At 43.5% G+C, this 16178-nt stretch overlaps 8 non-coding genes across 8 annotated transcripts; all 8 read left to right on the top strand.

Annotated features, from left to right (window-relative positions):
- Positions 1 to 376: 376 nt before the first annotated feature.
- On the top strand, positions 377 to 449 carry TRNAT-UGU. The gene has a single exon. It is a non-coding gene; the product is annotated as a tRNA-Thr (tRNA).
- Positions 450 to 1381: 932 nt separating this feature from the next.
- Positions 1382 to 1454, top strand: TRNAT-UGU. Its single transcript has one exon. It is a non-coding gene; the product is annotated as a tRNA-Thr (tRNA).
- A 932-nt stretch (positions 1455 to 2386) lies between these two features.
- Positions 2387 to 2459, top strand: TRNAT-UGU. The gene has a single exon. It is a non-coding gene; the product is annotated as a tRNA-Thr (tRNA).
- A 933-nt stretch (positions 2460 to 3392) lies between these two features.
- TRNAT-UGU lies at positions 3393 to 3465 on the top strand. The gene has a single exon. It is a non-coding gene; the product is annotated as a tRNA-Thr (tRNA).
- A 932-nt stretch (positions 3466 to 4397) lies between these two features.
- TRNAT-UGU lies at positions 4398 to 4470 on the top strand. The gene has a single exon. It is a non-coding gene; the product is annotated as a tRNA-Thr (tRNA).
- A 933-nt stretch (positions 4471 to 5403) lies between these two features.
- TRNAT-UGU lies at positions 5404 to 5476 on the top strand. The gene has a single exon. It is a non-coding gene; the product is annotated as a tRNA-Thr (tRNA).
- A 932-nt stretch (positions 5477 to 6408) lies between these two features.
- On the top strand, positions 6409 to 6481 carry TRNAT-UGU. The gene has a single exon. It is a non-coding gene; the product is annotated as a tRNA-Thr (tRNA).
- Positions 6482 to 7413: 932 nt separating this feature from the next.
- On the top strand, positions 7414 to 7486 carry TRNAT-UGU. Its single transcript has one exon. It is a non-coding gene; the product is annotated as a tRNA-Thr (tRNA).
- Positions 7487 to 16178: the final 8692 nt, after the last annotated feature.

The following is a 16178-nucleotide window of genomic DNA, read 5'->3' on the forward strand; positions in this document are numbered from 1 at the left end:
AAGAAAATGAAAGCTCAATCCAGCTCGGGAGCATTGGTTTCATTACAGTCACTGAGGGAAATGCTGTAAGTTCGGGTTCCTTGCAGCAAAGATTTACTCTTGTTGAACGTTTCTGGAGATCTTCTAAAAGTCTATTATACAGAAAGGGAAGGGAATGGGGCAAAAAAGTTCCACCTTATCTAGAAAAGGATGTGAGAAGATGCTTGAAATGAAAGGAAATTGTAAATCTATTCCTGGGAATATGAAGGAATGATTCATCAAGGCAGGGAAGGCTAGCCCTGCAATCTTGCATTCTTATTTGTGCGTTTAGAGGAAAAGATCCCAGGGACAGCTGTATCCAAATGACTGGAGTACCATGTGAGTTGCCCACGTAGCAGGCTCTGTAGCTCAGTGGTTAGAGCACTGGTCTTGTAAACCAGGGGTCATGAGTTCAATTCTCATCAGAGCCTTCAACTATGTATTTCAGCTTGAGCCCATGCACTCTTTCCTCAAGCAGCTCTTTAGTTACAACTCTAATTTCTGCAGATTCATTTCACAAGTCATCTACAGTGCAAGTGTGCAAATGATTTTCCTTCCTTCTCTTCATAAATTCATATTCATTTACAAAACTTGTGAGGACATTTAGATGCTGACAATTGATAGGTCACTTTACACACTGCATTCCATGTGTGCTCCTGTGCAAGACATACTAACAGTAGCAACTTTTCCTCTTTTACTTTCAGAATGGAATTTCCTTCTCTAATGCTGCCAGACGTGCATCTCAGCACTTCCTTTGGAAGAGGATCTATCGTTTTAAGGACCTATTGCAAACGGTGAGAAATCTTTCCATAAACCTCTCCATTTTCCTTGGTATTCTCCCAAAAGATGTATGGATTGGGGTGCCCTTCAACCAGGAAGGACGTATATGGTACCTGTGACTCCATTTATTAGACTGTGCCCTTATTTTCTGGGCCCTTAGTTGATGGGTCCTTCCGATAAAAAGGTGCACCCGCAAGACGCGACGAGAAGAAAATGAAAGCTCAATCCAGCTCGGGAGCATTGGTTTCATTACAGTCACTGAGGGAAATGCTGTAAGTTCGGGTTCCTTGCAGCAAAGATTTACTCTTGTTGAACGTTTCTGGAGATCTTCTAAAAGTCTATTATACAGAAAGGGAAGGGAATGGGGCAAAAAAGTTCCACCTTATCTAGAAAAGGATGTGAGAAGATGCTTGAAATGAAAGGAAATTGTAAATCTATTCCTGGGAATATGAAGGCATGATTCATCAAGGCAGGGAAGGCTAGCCCTGCAATCTTGCATTCTTATTTGTGCGTTTAGAGGAAAAGATCCCAGGGACAGCTGTATCCAAATGACTGGAGTACCATGTGAGTTTCCCACGTAGCAGGCTCTGTAGCTCAGTGGTTAGAGCACTGGTCTTGTAAACCAGGGGTCATGAGTTCAATTCTCATCAGAGCCTTCAACTATGTATTTCAGCTTGAGCCCATGCACTCTTTCCTCAAGCAGCTCTTTAGTTACAACTCTAATTTCTGCAGATTCATTTCACAAGTCATCTACAGTGCAAGTGTGCAAATGATTTTCCTTCCTTCTCTTCATAAATTCATATTCATTTACAAAACTTGTGAGGACATTTAGATGCTGACAATTGATAGGTCACTTTACACACTGCATTCCATGTGTGCTCCTGTGCAAGACATACTAACAGTAGCAACTTTTCCTCTTTTACTTTCAGAATGGAATTTCCTTCTCTGATGCTGCCAGACGTGCATCTCAGCACTTCCTTTGGAAGAGGATCTATCGCTTTAAGGACCTATTGCAAACGGTGAGAAATCTTTCCATAAACCTCTCCATTTTCCTTGGTATTCTCCCAAAAGATGTATGGATTGGGGTGCCCTTCAACCAGGAAGGACGTATATGGTACCTGTGACTCCATTTATTAGACTGTGCCCTTATTTTCTGGGCCCTTAGTTGATGGGTCCTTCCGATAAAAAGGTGCACCCGCAAGACGCGACGAGAAGAAAATGAAAGCTCAATCCAGCTCGGGAGCATTGGTTTCATTACAGTCACTGAGGGAAATGCTGTAAGTTCGGGTTCCTTGCAGCAAAGATTTACTCTTGTTGAACGTTTCTGGAGATCTTCTAAAAGTCTATTATACAGAAAGGGAAGGGAATGGGGCAAAAAAGTTCCACCTTATCTAGAAAAGGATGTGAGAAGATGCTTGAAATGAAAGGAAATTGTAAATCTATTCCTGGGAATATGAAGGCATGATTCATCAAGGCAGGGAAGGCTAGCCCTGCAATCTTGCATTCTTATTTGTGCGTTTAGAGGAAAAGATCCCAGGGACAGCTGTATCCAAATGACTGGAGTACCATGTGAGTTGCCCACGTAGCAGGCTCTGTAGCTCAGTGGTTAGAGCACTGGTCTTGTAAACCAGGGGTCATGAGTTCAATTCTCATCTGAGCCTTCAACTATGTATTTCAGCTTGAGCCCATGCACTCTTTCCTCAAGTAGCTCTTTAGTTACAACTCTAATTTCTGCAGATACATTTCACAAGTCATCTACAGTGCAAGTGTGCAAATGATTTTCCTTCCTTCTCTTCATAAATTCATATTCATTTACAAAACTTGTGAGGACATTTAGATGCTGACAATTGATAGGTCACTTTACACACTGCATTCCATGTGTGCTCCTGTGCAAGACATACTAACAGTAGCAACTTTTCCTCTTTTACTTTCAGAATGGAATTTCCTTCTCTAATGCTGCCAGACGTGCATCTCAGCACTTCCTTTGGAAGAGGATCTATCGCTTTTAAGGACCTATTGCAAACGGTGAGAAATCTTTCCATAAACCTCTCCATTTTCCTTGGTATTCTCCCAAAAGATGTATGGATTGGGGTGCCCTTCAACCAGGAAGGACGTATATGATACCTGTGACTCCATTTATTAGACTGTGCCCTTATTTTCTGGGCCCTTAGTTGATGGGTCCTTCCGATAAAAAGGTGCACCCGCAAGACGCGACGAGAAGAAAATGAAAGCTCAATCCAGCTCGGGAGCATTGGTTTCATTACAGTCACTGAGGGAAATGCTGTAAGTTCGGGTTCCTTGCAGCAAAGATTTACTCTTGTTGAACGTTTCTGGAGATCTTCTAAAAGTCTATTATACAGAAAGGGAAGGGAATGGGGCAAAAAAGTTCCACCTTATCTAGAAAAGGATGTGAGAAGATGCTTGAAATGAAAGGAAATTGTAAATCTATTCCTGGGAATATGAAGGCATGATTCATCAAGGCAGGGAAGGCTAGCCCTGCAATCTTGCATTCTTATTTGTGCGTTTAGAGGAAAAGATCCCAGGGACAGCTGTATCCAAATGACTGGAGTACCATGTGAGTTGCCCACGTAGCAGGCTCTGTAGCTCAGTGGTTAGAGCACTGGTCTTGTAAACCAGGGGTCATGAGTTCAATTCTCATCAGAGCCTTCAACTATGTATTTCAGCTTGAGCCCATGCACTCTTTCCTCAAGCAGCTCTTTAGTTACAACTCTAATTTCTGCAGATTCATTTCACAAGTCATCTACAGTGCAAGTGTGCAAATGATTTTCCTTCCTTCTCTTCATAAATTCATATTCATTTACAAAACTTGTGAGGACATTTAGATGCTGACAATTGATAGGTCACTTTACACACTGCATTCCATGTGTGCTCCTGTGCAAGACATACTAACAGTAGCAATTTTTCCTCTTTTACTTTCAGAATGAAATTTCCTTCTCTAATGCTGCCAGACGTGCATCTCAGCACTTCCTTTGGAAGAGGATCTATCGTTTTAAGGACCTATTGCAAACGGTGAGAAATCTTTCCATAAACCTCTCCATTTTCCTTGGTATTCTCCCAAAAGATGTATGGATTGGGGTGCCCTTCAACCAGGAAGGACGTATATGATACCTGTGACTCCATTTATTAGACTGTGCCCTTATTTTCTGGGCCCTTAGTTGATGGGTCCTTCCGATAAAAAGGTGCACCCGCAAGACGCGACGAGAAGAAAATGAAAGCTCAATCCAGCTCGGGAGCATTGGTTTCATTACAGTCACTGAGGGAAATGCTGTAAGTTCGGGTTCCTTGCAGCAAAGATTTACTCTTGTTGAACGTTTCTGGAGATCTTCTAAAAGTCTATTATACAGAAAGGGAAGGGAATGGGGCAAAAAAGTTCCACCTTATCTAGAAAAGGATGTGAGAAGATGCTTGAAATGAAAGGAAATTGTAAATCTATTCCTGGGAATATGAAGGCATGATTCATCAAGGCAGGGAAGGCTAGCCCTGCAATCTTGCATTCTTATTTGTGCGTTTAGAGGAAAAGATCCCAGGGACAGCTGTATCCAAATGACTGGAGTACCATGTGAGTTGCCCACGTAGCAGGCTCTGTAGCTCAGTGGTTAGAGCACTGGTCTTGTAAACCAGGGGTCATGAGTTCAATTCTCATCAGAGCCTTCAACTATGTATTTCAGCTTGAGCCCATGCACTCTTTCCTCAAGCAGCTCTTTAGTTACAACTCTAATTTCTGCAGATTCATTTCACAAGTCATCTACAGTGCAAGTGTGCAAATGATTTTCCTTCCTTCTCTTCATAAATTCATATTCATTTACAAAACTTGTGAGGACATTTAGATGCTGACAATTGATAGGTCACTTTACACACTGCATTCCATGTGTGCTCCTGTGCAAGACATACTAACAGTAGCAATTTTTCCTCTTTTACTTTCAGAATGAAATTTCCTTCTCTAATGCTGCCAGACGTGCATCTCAGCACTTCCTTTGGAAGAGGATCTATCGCTTTTAAGGACCTATTGCAAACGGTGAGAAATCTTTCCATAAACCTCTCCATTTTCCTTGGTATTCTCCCAAAAGATGTATGGATTGGGGTGCCCTTCAACCAGGAAGGACGTATATGATACCTGTGACTCCATTTATTAGACTGTGCCCTTATTTTCTGGGCCCTTAGTTGATGGGTCCTTCCGATAAAAAGGTGCACCCGCAAGACGCGACGAGAAGAAAATGAAAGCTCAATCCAGCTCGGGAGCATTGGTTTCATTACAGTCACTGAGGGAAATGCTGTAAGTTCGGGTTCCTTGCAGCAAAGATTTACTCTTGTTGAACGTTTCTGGAGATCTTCTAAAAGTCTATTATACAGAAAGGGAAGGGAATGGGGCAAAAAAGTTCCACCTTATCTAGAAAAGGATGTGAGAAGATGCTTGAAATGAAAGGAAATTGTAAATCTATTCCTGGGAATATGAAGGCATGATTCATCAAGGCAGGGAAGGCTAGCCCTGCAATCTTGCATTCTTATTTGTGCGTTTAGAGGAAAAGATCCCAGGGACAGCTGTATCCAAATGACTGGAGTACCATGTGAGTTGCCCACGTAGCAGGCTCTGTAGCTCAGTGGTTAGAGCACTGGTCTTGTAAACCAGGGGTCATGAGTTCAATTCTCATCAGAGCCTTCAACTATGTATTTCAGCTTGAGCCCATGCACTCTTTCCTCAAGTAGCTCTTTAGTTACAACTCTAATTTCTGCAGATACATTTCACAAGTCATCTACAGTGCAAGTGTGCAAATGATTTTCCTTCCTTCTCTTCATAAATTCATATTCATTTACAAAACTTGTGAGGACATTTAGATGCTGACAATTGATAGGTCACTTTACACACTGCATTCCATGTGTGCTCCTGTGCAAGACATACTAACAGTAGCAACTTTTCCTCTTTTACTTTCAGAATGGAATTTCCTTCTCTGATGCTGCCAGACGTGCATCTCAGCACTTCCTTTGGAAGAGGATCTATCGCTTTAAGGACCTATTGCAAACGGTGAGAAATCTTTCCATAAACCTCTCCATTTTCCTTGGTATTCTCCCAAAAGATGTATGGATTGGGGTGCCCTTCAACCAGGAAGGACGTATATGGTACCTGTGACTCCATTTATTAGACTGTGCCCTTATTTTCTGGGCCCTTAGTTGATGGGTCCTTCCGATAAAAAGGTGCACCCGCAAGACGCGACGAGAAGAAAATGAAAGCTCAATCCAACTCGGGAGCATTGGTTTCATTACAGTCACTGAGGGAAATGCTGTAAGTTCGGGTTCCTTGCAGGAAAGATTTACTCTTGTTGAACGTTTCTGGAGATCTTCTAAAAGTCTATTATACAGAAAGGGAAGGGAATGGGGCAAAAAAGTTCCACCTTATCTAGAAAAGGATGTGAGAAGATGCTTGAAATGAAAGGAAATTGTAAATCTATTCCTGGGAATATGAAGGCATGATTCATCAAGGCAGGGAAGGCTAGCCCTGCAATCTTGCATTCTTATTTGTGCGTTTAGAGGAAAAGATCCCAGGGACAGCTGTATCCAAATGACTGGAGTACCATGTGAGTTGCCCACGTAGCAGGCTCTGTAGCTCAGTGGTTAGAGCACTGGTCTTGTAAACCAGGGGTCATGAGTTCAATTCTCATCAGAGCCTTCAACTATGTATTTCAGCTTGAGCCCATGCACTCTTTCCTCAAGCAGCTCTTTAGTTACAACTCTAATTTCTGCAGATTCATTTCACAAGTCATCTACAGTGCAAGTGTGCAAATGATTTTCCTTCCTTCTCTTCATAAATTCATTTTCATTTAAAAAACGTGTAAGGACATTTAGAGGCTGACAATTGATAGATCACTTTATACACTGCATTCCATGTGTGCTCCTGTGCAAGACATACTAACAGTAGCAACTTTTCCTCTTTTACTTTCAGAATGGAATTTCCTTCTCTGATGCTGCCAGACGTGCATCTCAGCACTTCCTTTGGAAAAGGATCTATCGTTTTAAGGACCTATTGCAAACGGTGAGAAATCTTTCCATAAACCTCTCCATTTTCCTTGGTATTCTCCCAAAAGATGTATGGATTGGGGTGCCCTTCAACCAGGAAGGACGTATATGATACCTGTGACTCCATTTATTAGACTGTGCCCTTATTTTCTGGGCCCTTAGTTGATGGGTCCTTCCGATAAAAAGGTGCACCCGCAAGACGCGACGAGAAGAAAATGAAAGCTCAATCCAGCTCGGGAGCATTGGTTTCATTACAGTCACTGAGGGAAATGCTGTAAGTTCGGGTTCCTTGCAGCAAAGATTTACTCTTGTTGAACGTTTCTGGAGATCTTCTAAAAGTCTATTATACAGAAAGGGAAGGGAATGGGGCAAAAAAGTTCCACCTTATCTAGAAAAGGATGTGAGAAGATGCTTGAAATGAAAGGAAATTGTAAATCTATTCCTGGGAATATGAAGGCATGATTCATCAAGGCAGGGAAGGCTAGCCCTGCAATCTTGCATTCTTATTTGTGCGTTTAGAGGAAAAGATCCCAGGGACAGCTGTATCCAAATGACTGGAGTACCATGTGAGTTTCCCACGTAGCAGGCTCTGTAGCTCAGTGGTTAGAGCACTGGTCTTGTAAACCAGGGGTCATGAGTTCAATTCTCATCAGAGCCTTCAACTATGTATTTCAGCTTGAGCCCATGCACTCTTTCCTCAAGCAGCTCTTTAGTTACAACTCTAATTTCTGCAGATTCATTTCACAAGTCATCTACAGTGCAAGTGTGCAAATGATTTTCCTTCCTTCTCTTCATAAATTCATATTCATTTACAAAACTTGTGAGGACATTTAGATGCTGACAATTGATAGGTCACTTTACACACTGCATTCCATGTGTGCTCCTGTGCAAGACATACTAACAGTAGCAACTTTTCCTCTTTTACTTTCAGAATGGAATTTCCTTCTCTAATGCTGCCAGACGTGCATCTCAGCACTTCCTTTGGAAGAGGATCTATCGCTTTAAGGACCTATTGCAAACGGTGAGAAATCTTTCCATAAACCTCTCCATTTTCCTTGGTATTCTCCCAAAAGATGTATGGATTGGGGTGCCCTTCAACCAGGAAGGACGTATATGATACCTGTGACTCCATTTATTAGACTGTGCCCTTATTTTCTGGGCCCTTAGTTGATGGGTCCTTCCGATAAAAAGGTGCACCCGCAAGACGCGACGAGAAGAAAATGAAAGCTCAATCCAACTCGGGAGCATTGGTTTCATTACAGTCACTGAGGGAAATGCTGTAAGTTCGGGTTCCTTGCAGGAAAGATTTACTCTTGTTGAACGTTTCTGGAGATCTTCTAAAAGTCTATTATACAGAAAGGGAAGGGAATGGGGCAAAAAAGTTCCACCTTATCTAGAAAAGGATAGACTCTGAAACAATTAGGAAGGTTGAGACATTGGCACGGTCCCTCAAGGTGCCCTACTCAGCCAGTACCACTGGTCTGGTCACAGACCACCCTGTCCTATACCCGCAGGAGTGGGACCAACACAGGAAAGGAAAAGCACTGCACAAGCAGTCCAGGGTAATGTACTGCACACCTGCAGTCTGAAGCAAGGTTACTGCACACCGGCAGTCTAAAACGAGGTTGGAACATCAGGATCAGGAACAAACAACAAGGAACATCAGGAGACATCAGGACGTGCAAGACACTGGACACCAAGCTGAAACAAACAATGAAGGCCTGACAGAGCGCTGGAAGAAGAGACATCCAGAGATGTGTAACACCAATGCAAGGCAAAGCATGAGTGCTGGAGCAAAGCTTTTATAGCCCAGGAGCAGGCAACTCCCTGGGAGGAGTCCAGATGGGCCGTCCCTCGCTGTCTCTATATGAGTGGAGAGGAGTCGTGGGCCCGCCCCTTAGGAGAAGGGCGTGGCCCACACCAGAGCATCCAGGCTGCAGTGGAGCAGGCCTCGAATAGGCCCCAAATAATACCGAAGGCCTCCCAGGCCGTGGAGCAGGAACCGGACACTTGCTCAGGCGAGGCCCTGACTTCGGAGTGGCCTCCAGAAAAAGTTGAGATGCCTCCTGTGGCGCAGCTACAGGAGGAATCGTAACATTTCCCTAGTACAAATGCATGAATACGTGTCAAGAGATCTTTTCTTTCTAGTAGGAGACATGCTTATCAAATCTGTCTTAATGACAAAAATGAGGTTTTGACATGATAGCATGAGATATTTGATCATGCATTGACAGGTGGGAGTCCAAACAAACTTCCAAATAAAATAAATATGCAGCATCCCTAGCACCAGTACAGTATTTGCCACCTGATTCACTCGGCAGGACCATGAGCCTTACTTTTAAACCAAGGTATGTTTTGGTATGATCCCAATCTCTAAACTTTACTGCTATTGCTTTTCTTAATACTTGTGCCAAAGAGAGGTCAGCGACATTACTGCATCAAGGGCAGGGACATGCAAATTCTCTTATCACCCTCTTGCTTTTCTCCAACTCAGTGCATTGCCATTCTTGTAGCCTCTGAAGGGCCAAGACCAACCAGTGGTCAAATTCCTCCTCTCCTTGTGGGGTGGGCTCAACTCCTGAGAATACTCTCAATCTCTTGTATGGGCTGGTATCATAGTGAGTGACAGGCACTTCTTTTACACCTTCCCCATGGTACCAATCAGTGTGTCAGGAGAATAGGCTGGATATCCCACCTGGGGCAGAATCCCTGCTACATCCTGAAGCGTTTTCCCCTCATTTCTTAATAGGGCCTGTAGTTTTTCCTGCCAACTACTAGAAGGCTGGAATAGAACATCCACCCTCCCACTGGGGTCAAGGGGAACAGACACTTTATTCCCCATACAGACTAAGGGAACAGATACCCTTTCTCCCAGCAAAACTGTAAGGGGTGGTTTGTTAGGATATAAATCCATAGAGCAAGTACAGAAAATTTTCACATTCCCCTATGCATCATAATAAAATCTCCCTCTAACCTTTACTTTCCCCACTCCTAGACATCTTCTAGGGCCTGCTCAATAGCAGCTGACTCCATGTCCTCCGGGATACCTTTCACCAATATAGCCAGTGAAAAGTTATCGCCTTCACCTCTACACTAGTTTTTCAACACCAATACATCCTTAGCATCCATTTTTCCCCAATCTGCCAATCCTGTTCACAGTATAAAAAAATCAAAATTAATCAAATTGATCCTAGCGGTATGCCTCCAAATATTTATGTTACACCCCCTTGACTGCTTACCTTGTGGGGCATTCCTGGGTCCAGGACCGACCTGGCAGGAGCCCCCCTAGGGCAGACTCCATAAGTCCTCACGTTCTTGGCACCTGCTGCCTCCACCTGGGGAAGAAGGTTTTAGTGGATGGGATTGCCCTCCCTTCACCCCAGGAAAACAAATGGAACTATAAACAAGGCTGGCAGTATGTACAAATATATACAGGTTTATTAGACTATACAAGCATATACATTTCTGTATGACTAGTGAGGGCAAAAGTAGCGCCGGCACCATTTTGACTTTTGCCCTCACTATGTCGACATAGTGAGGGCAAAAGTAGCGCCGGCGCCATTTTGAATATTGGCAATACGGCCCCGTGCAGGAGGTCGCTCCCGGACCCCCGCTGGACTTGGCAAGTCTTGTGGGGTCAGGAGGCCCCCCCAAGCTGGCCAAAAGTCCCTGGGGGTCCAGCGGGGGTCCGGGAGCGATCTCCTGCACTCGTGACGTCGGGTGACAGGAACCAAAATGGCGCCGGCGCTACCTTTGCCCTGTCATATGGTAAGGGCAAAGGGCCACCGGCGCCATTTCTATTAACGCAGCCGTGGCCCGAGAGCGGGAGATCACGCCGGGACCCCCCACTGGACCCCAGGTAATTTAAAACATTTTGGGGGGGTTCGGGAGGGTGGGGGATTTGTTTGAAAGGGTCAGGGTGGGTTTTAGGGTTGTTTTGGTGTGCCGGTTTTCCCGCCCTCTCCTCCTCCCGTGCCGGGACCCCCCCACTGGACCCCAGGTAATTTAAAACATTTTGGGGGGGTTCGGGAGGGTGGGGGATTTGTTTGAAAGGGTCGGGGTGGGTTTTAGGGTTGTTTTGGTGTGCCGGTTTTTCTGCCCTCCCCCGATTTATGATTTTTAACGATTTAAAAAAACAAAACAAACCATGACGATCAGATTTTCCTCCCCCCCAGCCAAAATCGATCGTTAAGACGATCGATCACATGATTCACATCCCTACTAATCTATCCAATGGTCAGTTAAATACCTTCACTCTAAGGGGTCTGACTACCTTTTCAATTTCATTCTGCATTTCCTGGGCTGGCAGCTCATGTTACACAGCTGCATTGTCCTTCCCCTTTTTTTTTCTACAGTTCTCTTAAATGGTAGCATGCTTAAACCCCCATCTCTTGTGTGTGTGTGTGTGTGTGTGTGGGGGGGGGGGGGTTCAGTTTGAAAAATGCCCCTGCTGGGTGGAAATGTCACCTGGAGCGGGGAGAAAGGAAGCAGAAGGGAGGAGGTTCACTCTCCCTGCATTTGCCACAGCCGATAAAGATTTTTAACAACTCAAGGCAGAAAAGCTGGTGTTGCAGTCCTGTGACATCAGTCGGATGTCCTCCCCTACTGACTACAAAAGCTGCGGAGGGGCGGCACTGAAAGCGGGGAGAAAGGAAGCAGAAGGGATGAGGTCCTCTCTCCCTGCATTTACCACAGCCAGTAAAGATTTTTAACAACTCGAGGCGGAAAAGCTGGTGTCGCAGTCCTGTGACGTCAGGCGGACGCCCCCCCCCTACTGACTACAAAAGCTGCGGAGGGGCGGTGCCCCACTGCTGCCGGTGCCACGCCTAAGCTGCGCACGCTGAAGGGACTCGTGACTTAGGCCGGCTTAGGCCGGGAGGCGGAAAGAATTTTGTTTATTTGTTATTATCTTTTTTGTTGTTTTCCTGATGGGCAAAAAGAGGAAAGCCAGGATCATAACATCTTCTCCTATGCAACAGCAGCGCATAGGACCCATGAACCACCACATGGTAAGAGTGGTGGAAACACCTAAAGAGGACAGTTTGTTTTCATGATGTGTATCATTGATGAAAATTAATAAAAATTTAAATTAAAAAAAAAAAGGAAATGTCACCTGGTTTGCTTCCCTCTCTATATAATTTGCAATGACCCTCCTACCCCACTGAAATCCCAGATACCTCTACATGGAGACACCATTGCCTCCACCCCAGAGAGTTTTCTACGCCTAGAAGAGAAAAAGTGCTGATAAAGAGCATAAGGTCAAAATTTCCCAAAATATGACTTTTAGGAAAGGATTTAAAGATTGGTGAAAAATATGTCTGATGCCAATTCATTTTGCATTTTCATCAAATTTAAGTTTCTCCGAGAAACTTAGATAATTTCCATCATTCTGTGAAACAACATTTAGAAAAAAGTCATCATTTTCTTGTACAACTTTGATCTTCACATATTTAGCCAAAGGCATCCATTTGGTGGTAGGTGAAAAATATGCACAAGAAAAATTGTGTCCATTAAAAGATGTACAAACAGCACTGTTGGACTTTTGCCCAATCCTTAAATCTAGCTCATGAAGGGGCAATTTTTAAAGCCTGCTGCAAGCTTGCAAGTCTTCAGTACTTTACATCCATGGGCCTACGAACAAATTTCCCCAAAAAATCCTCCCCATGGAGCTTTCCTATGAAAATGTGAGGCCGGCCACTGCCACAATATCATGGACTTTGCAACTGCTTTCGAGCTTTAGAGAAGGTGCAAGGTCTACACTGTAAACCATGACTGGGGATTTCCAAATGAAATTGTCTGCTGGTTCTACACTCTCCCCCGACCCCAACTCTGGCCCTGTGCTTTTGCAGCATAGGTAAAAGTCACAGTAACGGTGGGAATGGCAGTTTTCCGCTGAGGATTTTTATCAAGGGAACTGCTTAGTTTCTTGGGTAAAACAGTTTGAAAAAAATCCCTCTGTGTTATTATTAGTTATTCCTAGAGTTAGTCACTTTTGGATTTTTGGCTCACTTAGGTACTCAGAAGCTTCTCAATAACAACAAGAAGAAGAATTAGCAAGACTTCAAACAGTTGTTGAACATTATATTTTATTTAATAATGCACGGAATAAAAAGAAACATTGCCATCAAATTATTTCAATTTCTTATCTCCCATCAGTGGATGATGTGAAGGCAAAGAGAGTAACAGAGCTCAAGAAAGTATGGGATAAGCACAAAGGATCCTACAATGTGGGACTTGAGGGTAAAATCTGAGACTCGGTTGGCTCTGTGGTATTGCATGGCAAATGGGCAGACAAAATAGGAAATCAGATAAGGCATCTAAAAATAATCCTATATTTTAAATCCCAAACTCCAATGTGTCTGATTTCACATTGAAGAGTACACAAGATGATGGAAGATCCCTGACAGAAGATTGGGTCAAAAGGAAAATGAGATTTGCTGGTCATGCACTCAGAGTTTCTGGTGCAAACTAATTTAGTAGTGGCAGGCAAGATAGAAGGTGAAAGAGAAAGAAGAAAACAGAGAGCAATCTGGGGTCATGACAGAAAAAAAGTGGGCAAGGTCTGGAAATATGGTTGAAGTAAAGAGCAAAGCTGAGCTCAGAGAGAACTGGCACACCATAGTTGCCAACACTCATATAGAAGACAGCACGATGAAGTTGATGGTGATGATTTGCTAACATGGGTTGTTTTGTTTTGACATTGTTTATCTCTATTGGATTTTATAATGCTTGCTGCTGAGTTGAAAAATTTGGTGGTGGTGGTGGTGGTGGGGGGGGGGGTATTACTTATATAGGTGCTAAAAAGAACAGCCATAAAATATTAACCTGGCAACAAATGAAATGCAAACACTGATTAGGGAGGGCATGTTCTATGCACTAATGTGTTAAAACTAGCAGGTTAATTTCCATTACCTGCCAGTTCTAACATGGATGGTAAACTGAGCTTTAATAATCAATGCTAGATTAGGGGATCTCGACCCAGTCCTTGAGACTCACCTAGCCAGTCAGGGTTTCATGATATCCACAACAAATATGCATGAGATAGATTTGTATACCTGACTGGCCAGGTGTGTCCTGAGGACTGGGTTGAGAACCACTTTCCTAGATAATTTTGCCATGTTCTGCATTGTCCCCAGCAGCTATGCTAACTCTCTGAAAAATATAGCCAGTGACAACAGGCTGCAGATAACCTGGTCAGAGGGGGGTGGAGCCATCCATGATGGACCTTCCTTACCCCTTTCCTTCATAAAGACTGAATTGGGACTCTGGGCTTTGACCCCAATCCTTCACCTGCCACCCCTCCCTCCCAAAAAAAAGAGAGAAAGATAATTAGGCCTCCAGGGCCTAATCCTCTTCCGCATGGCTGCAAAACAAGCCTTGCTGGGAAGAGGTGGGGTTGCTGTACTCCCACCTCCTACCCCCACTGGTAGATTTTCCATTTCCCTGGTGCAGAAATTCTTCATCAGTAGGAGAAGACAGTTTTCCTTTTGCTGGCAGGGTGCCAAATTTAAAATGGTACTGACCAACCTAATGCTATTCTCTGTTCCACATGTGCCATATCTATTAAGGGGATGGTAGAGGTTCAGGGTTTGGGGGCCTAATTCTCTTTTTTGGGGAGGGGAGAAATAAGGAGTGTCAGGTCCAGTATTAATACTTAAAGAAGCTATTTGGAGAATGTTTTGCAATTTTTTAGAAATCTGTATGTGTTTTAGAGTTATTATTGGGAACTCCAGTGATAATGCTAATATATATACGAATTAGCCATGATACCTGCCATAGTACATGGGAATTAACTAATATGTGTAAAATGCAGGCATTAATAAAATTAGTTCATAGGCTTCTATATAACCGTCAAGCCCACCTAAAAGCAACAGGTTAAAGAATCAATCTTAAGTTAGTCAAACATTTATATTAGGCAAACAGTCATTACTCAAAGAACAATAAAACGTCCAGGGTAGCAAAGGACAAAGTCTTGTATAAACTAGTTAACACCGGTCAGCAATAGAAATTTTTCACAAGAGGGACTCAGAGAAGAGAAATGTAGGAGAAGAGGACTCTTAGGGCCCAGAGATCTGGACAAGGAAGTTCTATGAGAACAATCCAGAACAGAAGAGGTCTGGAGAAGGAAGATACTAGAAGGGGGAAGATCTGGAAGAGAGGAGAAAAGAGAGGAAGAGGAAAAGCCAGGGGAGGACTATGTAAAAAAAAAAAAAAGTGAGAGAAAATCATTGTGAGAATGGGGTCAGGAAGGTAAAGGGTGGAAGTATCCACTTCTCCAGGAAAAGTCTACAGTTCAGGGATTGATGGTTCTCTCAGTGAAAAATCTTGTATACTTCTTAGTCCTCATCAAAATGTCTTCCTGCTTTCTTAAAATGAAAACAGCCAGTGTTTTTTCTTTGTGAGCATCTGTTGTACACAACATGGTCTCTTCTCCTCATGCCCTCCTGCTCCACCTCCCTCAGTCTCTCCTCCTTTCTGCCTCCTAAAGCTTTAGTGCCAATCCTCCAGATCTGCAGGCACTTATTGCCCTCATCCCCTGCTTCCTCCTTTCGTTGATCTCCAGGATCAGTGATCCATCTTTTCATCACAGACTTATCCTTTGGCCATACAGGGTCTCCAATTCTGCAAACTATCACATTGCTTTTGAAAGCTGCATTTCCATCCTTGTCAAAACTACAGAGTTTCTTTTCATCACTGTGATATCTCCCGACAGTTATAAGGTAGCATACGTTCTCCTCATACAATTCTTTGGATTTAGGAGACTGTGTCAGAATGCACCATAGTCTCTTAATATCTGCCTGGAAAGCAGCTGTTGTTGGGTTGATTCTTAGCTTTATGATGTAGCTGATCTTACTTTCCCTGTCATTAATCACTATGTCTATATGACTGTCTTTAAGGTCTTCACTGGTGATCTGGCATCTTGGTACCTGCTGGTGTTTGGATATGTTAGGCTGTTCATGGTTGCCAATGTCTTGGTTTCTGGGTAGACCTTTGCCATTTCTTTTCTTTTTCTGATGTATCTTTAAGTCTCCATATTCTTCTATATCCTGTAGTCCAGGCACCTGGACATGAGTATCCAGCATGATCTGAAAAGTCATTGCATTTAATAAAGGGCGCATTTGCAAATAAAGCACAGACTGTACAAACTGTTCTTTGCTGAGAAGATTACTCCAGACCTCTTCACATAGAAACAAGGTTTTTATGTCATTCACCAGCCATTGGTAGGCTGCTAAAAGAACAGTCCCCACACCATACTCATATCTATTGCACACACATTCCACCAGTTCTTTTGTATTTATCACCTCCTTCAGCCTTTTGGTCAGCGATGCTTCAGAAAGAACTGACTTCAA

The sequence above is a fragment of the Rhinatrema bivittatum genome, unplaced genomic scaffold, assembly GCF_901001135.1.
Source record: "Rhinatrema bivittatum unplaced genomic scaffold, aRhiBiv1.1, whole genome shotgun sequence".
NCBI lineage: Eukaryota > Metazoa > Chordata > Amphibia > Gymnophiona > Rhinatrematidae > Rhinatrema > Rhinatrema bivittatum.